Here is a 6547-nt window from a genome sequence, read left to right on the forward strand (position 1 = left end):
AGACCCACCCAAAACCCATTGTACCCAACCAAAACCCATCGCCTCATAACACACACACACACACACATACGCACACCTCGCCCCTCTCTATCCCTCAGACCCTTGTATTTGTGAAAGGAACCGTCTCAAATATCTCTCTGCAGGAGTAACAGCTGCCACAAAGCCACCATGGCCCTCTCAGCACCCTACAGAGGCCCAACTCTCCTCTGTCTCCATCCCTCTATCCTCTAAGCCGCCTCTGTCCTGTCTATCTCCCTATCAACATCTATCTTCCTTCTATGCCTAATTCTCTTCATCTGTAAGGAGGAGAGAGAGAGAGAGAGAGAGAGAGAGAGAGAGAGAGAGAGAGAGAGAGAGAGAGAGAGAGAGAGAGAGAGAGAGAGAGAGAGAGAGAGAGAGAGAGAGAGAGAGAGAGAGAGAGAGAGAGAGAGAGAGAGAGAGAGAGAGATTATGTTAATTGGGTTAATATTTTAAATCTCCAAGTAAGCTTTGGCAATATGTACATTCTTACATCACGCCAATAAAGCAAATTTAATTGAATTGAGAGAGAAAGAAAGAAAGAAAGAAAGAATGAAAGAAAGAAAGAGTGAAGAGAGTGAAAGAGAGGAAAATAGAGAGGGATAAGGACTCCTCTTCCATTCATCCATTGTTTGTCTCCAGAACAGGCAGCACGTGCCCGCAGCCCTCTAATCTGCACTGTTCAGCCCTGAGGCCTGGGGCAGTGGCAGCTGCTATTAACACTGCCAGACACCCAGCTCTCCTTACACACAAGCAGAACCTCCTACACACACACATACGTACACAAACACTGAATCTCATCAAGCAGACACACACCTATACACCCACTCCTCAATATCGCGCGTGCACACTCACACACACACACACCCCTCCACCCCCTCATCCTATTCATGAGGGACAATGGAGCCAGGACAGGGGGGGGTTGCTGTCAGAGTGTGCCGTGGCCAGGGAGGTCATTTCACAGTCAGTAAAATGGTTTCATGTTAGCTGAGTTTCAGCAACTGTTGGCAGCACGTGTCTCAATGATACGTCTCCCTCTCATATTGTTTACCAAGACAGTGGTTGAAACACACAAAGAAACACACAAACACACACACACACAGACATAGCCACTCGTGCATACACACACATGCACATGCATACATAGACATTATAAAACATTTTTACACTCATGATCATTTGGAAGCTGTATTTTGGTCTTTAGCACTCAAACAATCGACTCTTAATAAGGTACACAATAACACTCAATCTTTCTCTCCTCCCTCTCTCTCTCGCTCTCTCTCTCTCTCTCTCTCTCTCTCTCTCTCTCTCTCTCTGGTCAGATACTCATGCTGCAACTGCAAAGAAATCCTCACTGATTGGCTCTTTCCTTTGTTGGTTATCGCAGTTTGGTTCACAGAATGCTCTGCCTCAATCTCTAGCTGCCTAGGGCTGTTGCTGGCTCCGTCATTGGTTAGCTCTACCCCTCTCTTACTGGCTCAACTTCCAATAGGCTGTGTCTGTGATTGGTTCTTTGATTGTGTCTCTGGTAGCGTGTGTGTATCCTGAATGGTAGAGGAGCTGAACACTGTATACTGAACTCAACAGCAGCTATGGAGACTGGAAGAGTGGCTGATGAAAGTGTGAGTGGGTGAGCAAGCGCGTGGTTGTGTGCTGTGGGCTCGTGGGTGTGTGTGATAGAGGGTGAGGTGTGTGAGGGGGTCAGGACAAGTGGGCCATATGGCTGATGACTAAAGTACACACACACACACACACATCTTACTGCAGCTTCGCACCTGCCACGCTGTCTATGGATGACTAAGTTACAGATTAAAGCCAACAAGCCCTGAGGGATCTTGTGTGCGCGCCTGTGTTATGTGAAGTCTGTCTGCGGCCTGCGTGCCTAAACAGTGCACAGTTCATTATTGTATATTTCAATTGTCATATTAGTGCTGCATAACACAGGGTATGGCTATATATCCATGTTTCTGTGTGTTTCTGTTGGAGACTCCAGATGCTCTGAATCCCAGCCAGTTGTGTGTGTCTATGTCTCTTTGAAGATGGCACATGTCTGATTGAGGCCTCTTCAAGATGAGTAGCCTGTTAAGCTGAATGGAGACATTGGGGATGGCTGCCCCAAGCTGCAGACAGACTACACACACACACAAAGACACACACACACACACACACACACACACACACACACACACACACACACACACACACACACACATTCCAGTCAGAGACAGAAACCCAGATCTGGCACACTTACATAGACAGTCAGTCATGGACAGGGTGTTCAGGAGGTGTGGTACACATGATGGAGGGAGATGGAGGGAGAGGGGTTTCATTGGGTCGGGGTGAGGGTGTTGCAGAGTGAATATGCAATGAGTGTGTCAGGGGGTTGGTGGGGATTCAAGTGTCTGTTAGAGTGAGCCATGTGGTAGGTACCCTCCATGACTGAAGGGTACAAGTTATCACCAATAGAGAAAGATGAACCTGGAGAAGAGTCCCCTAAGCAAGATGGCACTGGGGCTCTGTTCGCAAACACAAACAGACCTCCCCAGAGCCCATGCATAGCAACATAATTAGACCCAACCAAATGAGAAAACAAAAAGATAATTACTTGACATATTGGAAATAATTAACAAAAAAACAGAGCAAACTAGAATACTATTTGGCCCTAAACAGAGTGTACACAGTGGAAGAATACCTGACCACTGTGATTGACCCAAAATTAAGGAAAGCTTTGACTATGTACAGACTCAGTGAGCATAGCCTTGCTATTGAGAGAGGCCGTCGTAGGCAGACCTGGCACTCAAGTGAAGACAGGCTATGTGCACACTGCCTACAAAATGAGGTGAAAACTGAGCTGCACTTCCTTACCTCCTGCCAAATGTATGACTATATTAGAGACACATATTTCCCTCAGATTACACAGACCCACAAAAAAATTGAAAACAAATCAAATTTTGATAAACTTTCATATCTATTGGGTGAAATACCACAGTGTGTAATCACAGCAGCTAGATTTGTGACCTGTTGCTACAAGAAAAGGGCAACCAGTGAAAAACAAACACCATGGTAAATACAATCCATACTTATGTTAAATCATTTTCCATCTGGTACTTTAACTATTTCAACATCGTTACAACACAGTATATAGCCATAATATGACATTTGAAATGCCTCTATATTCCTTTGGAACTTTTGTGTAATGTTTTATATAGTGTATTTCACTTTTGCTTATTATCTATTTCATTTGCTTTGGCAATGTAAACATATGTTCCCCATGTGAATAAAGTCCATTGAAGAGAGAGAGAGAGAGAGAGAGAGAGAGAGAGAGAGAGAGAGAGAGAGAGAGAGAGAGAGAGAGAGAGAGAGGGAGTAAGATGGAGCACTGTTGCTAGGGACCCCTTGGTGTGTTGGTAGGGCAAATGAAAGAAAGATAGACAGAGAAACAGAGAGAGAGAGCGAGAGAAAGAGCGCGAGAGAGAAGGCAAGAGAGAAGGCGAGAGAGACCCTGGTCAATTAGGTCGCCCACTGAGGACCTTGGGGCAACAAGCAGACTCCTTGTGCTTCCCTGTTGGACCTCAATGAAAGTTGCCTTGTGCTGCGATTATCCATTCAGCTCACCCACAAGAGCGCGCACGCACACAAGAACACCCACCATATACGCTATCCCCGTATACCCACACACAACCCCCATCAAACACACATACGGCTCATCATAAACACACAAGAACATCACACCGCCCATCTATACACACACACACGCACAGACACACAGACACATATACACACGCACCCACACACACACGCAGTCCTTTTCTCTGTTCCTTTGTGTTGTGCAGCAGATGGAGAGGAGTGGAGTGTGGTTGCTGGGTAGACTAAGTGGCCCAGGAGTCACTCAGCCAGTGGTTGGCTTTCACGAACTGTCAGAGGACAAAGAGCCAAGCCAGGCTGTAAACTTTGATTACTTATTCGATTACTACTGCCCTCCTTTTCCTCTCCTCCCTCTGCTGTTTGTCTCTATCTGTCAGGCACACTTTGAGTAAAAGTTTTAGGTGGATGACAAGATAGCATAGTGTGGGGCTTAGAGAGAGAACACAAACAACACAAACAACCAGCAATTTACATTTGAAGAAACACAAAAGGCCCCATGCAGACACATACAAACACACACTCTCCAACTGCATCTGCAGCTGCATCCTACATGGCTGAATGCACAGGGCTCTCTTGTCATAGACACACACAAAGGTCTTTGTACGCACACACTGCATGTTTAAACCTGTTACCCCTCAAAAGGGAAAATTAAGCAGCCAAGACAACTGCCAAGAAGCAGCAGACACAAACCACAGACACAAACCACAGACACAAAGGCATCATGATGAAAGTTATGAAACTTCATTTGATTGATAGGTAATCATGAATTAGCTCGGACGTCAAAGAAAATCTCCACACATGAAAGCCTCAGTTGTAGATCCTCCTTTGTCTGGCTGATCCCAAGTCTTTTTAATCTTCGTGTAATCAGAGCAGATGATAACATCCTGTTTGATTACCATGTGTCAGATGAATAATCCACTCTGCCCATCAGGAAGTGTTGCTGCCTGTTTGAATAACGGGGTTTTACACTGCATAGTATCCTCTAATTTTATTGCAGAATAAATACGAAGGCTTTTACACGTGATAAACAGACAATATGCAGGCAGTTAGCGAGGGCAGTTAGCGTGGACAGTTAGCGAGGACAGTTAGCGAGGGCAGTTAGCGAGGGCAGTTAGCGAGGACAGTTACTGTAAAGTAACTGAGGGACAGGTGTACAGTTGAAGTCAGAAGTTTACATACACTTAGGTTGGAGTCATTAAAACTCGTTTTTCAACCACTCCACAAATTTCTTGTTAACAAACTATAGTTTTGGCAAGTCGGTTAGGACATCTACTTTGTGTATGACACGAGTCATTTTTCCAATAATTGTTTACAGACAGATTATTTCACTTATAATTCACTGTATCACAATTCCAGTGGGTCAGAAGTTTACATACACTAAGTTGACTGTGCCTTTAAACAGCTTGGAAATTCCAGAAAATTATGTCATGGCTTTACAAGCTTTTGATAGGCTAATTGACATCATTTGAGTCAATTGGAGGTGTACCTGTGGATGCATTTCAAGGCCTACCTTCAAACGCAGTGCCTCTTTGCTTGACATCATGGGAAAATCAAAAGAAATCAGCCAAGACCTCAGAAAGAAAATCGTAGAACTCCACAAGTCTGGTTCATCCTTGGGAGCAATTTCCAAATGCCTGAAGGTACCACACTCATCTATACAAACAATAGTACACAAGTATAAACACCATGGGACCACGCAGCCATCATACCGCTCAGGAAGGAGACGTGTTCTGTCTCCTAGAGATGAACGTACTTTGGTGTGAAAAGTGCAAATCAATCCCAGAACAATAGCAAAGGACTTTGTGAAGATGCTGGAGGAAACAGGTACAAAAGTATCTATATCCACAGTAAAACGAGTCCTATATCGACATAACCTGAAAGGCCGATCAGCAAGGAAGAAGCCACTGCTCGAATACCACCATTAAAAAAAAATGACTACGGTTTGCACATGGGGACAAAGATCGTACTTTTTGGAGAAATGTCCACTGGTCTGATGAAACAAAAAATAAACTGTTTAGCCATAATGACCATCGTTTGGAGGAATAAGAGGGAAGCTTGCAAGCCGAAGAACACCATCCCAACTGTGAAGCACAAGGGTGGCACCATCATGTTGTGGGGGTGTTTTGCTGCAGGAGGGACTGGTGAACTTCACAAAATAGATGGCATCATGAGGCAGGAAAATGATGTGTATTGAAGCAACATCTCAAGACATCAGTCATGAATTTAAAGCTTGGTCGCAAATGGGTCTTCCAAATGGACAATGACCCGAAGCATATTTCCAAAGTTGTAGCAAAATGGCATCAGGACAACAAAGTCAAGGTATTGGAGTGGCCATCACAAAGCCCTGACCTCAATCCTCATAATGTTTGGGCAGAACTGATAAAGCGTGTGCGAGCAAGGAGGCCTACAAACCTGACTCAGTTACACCAGCCCTGTCAGGAGGAATGAGCCAAATTCACCCAACTTATTGTGGGAAGCTTGTGGAAGGCTACCCGAAATGTTTGACCCAAGTTAAACAATTTAAAGGCAATGCTACCAAATACTAATGTGTATGTAAACTTCTGACCCACTGGGAATGTGATGAAAGAAATAAAAGCTGAAATAAATCATTCTCTCTACTATTATTCTGGCATTTCACATTCTTAAAATAAAGTGGGGATCCTAACTGACAGTTTTACTAGGATTTAATACCAGGAATTGTGAATTGTGAAATACTGAGTTTAAATGTATTTGGCTAAAGTGTATGTAAACTTCTGACTTCAACTGTAAGTAAGATACCAGATACTGAGACGATACTAACAACAACATTGATATACTACAACTTTGTAAGGAGAGTGACAAACGTTTGTGAGACACAAACACCCACACAGCCACACACACACAC

Source organism: Oncorhynchus clarkii, chromosome 6, assembly GCF_045791955.1.
Source record: "Oncorhynchus clarkii lewisi isolate Uvic-CL-2024 chromosome 6, UVic_Ocla_1.0, whole genome shotgun sequence".
NCBI classification, from domain to species: Eukaryota; Metazoa; Chordata; class Actinopteri; order Salmoniformes; family Salmonidae; genus Oncorhynchus; species Oncorhynchus clarkii.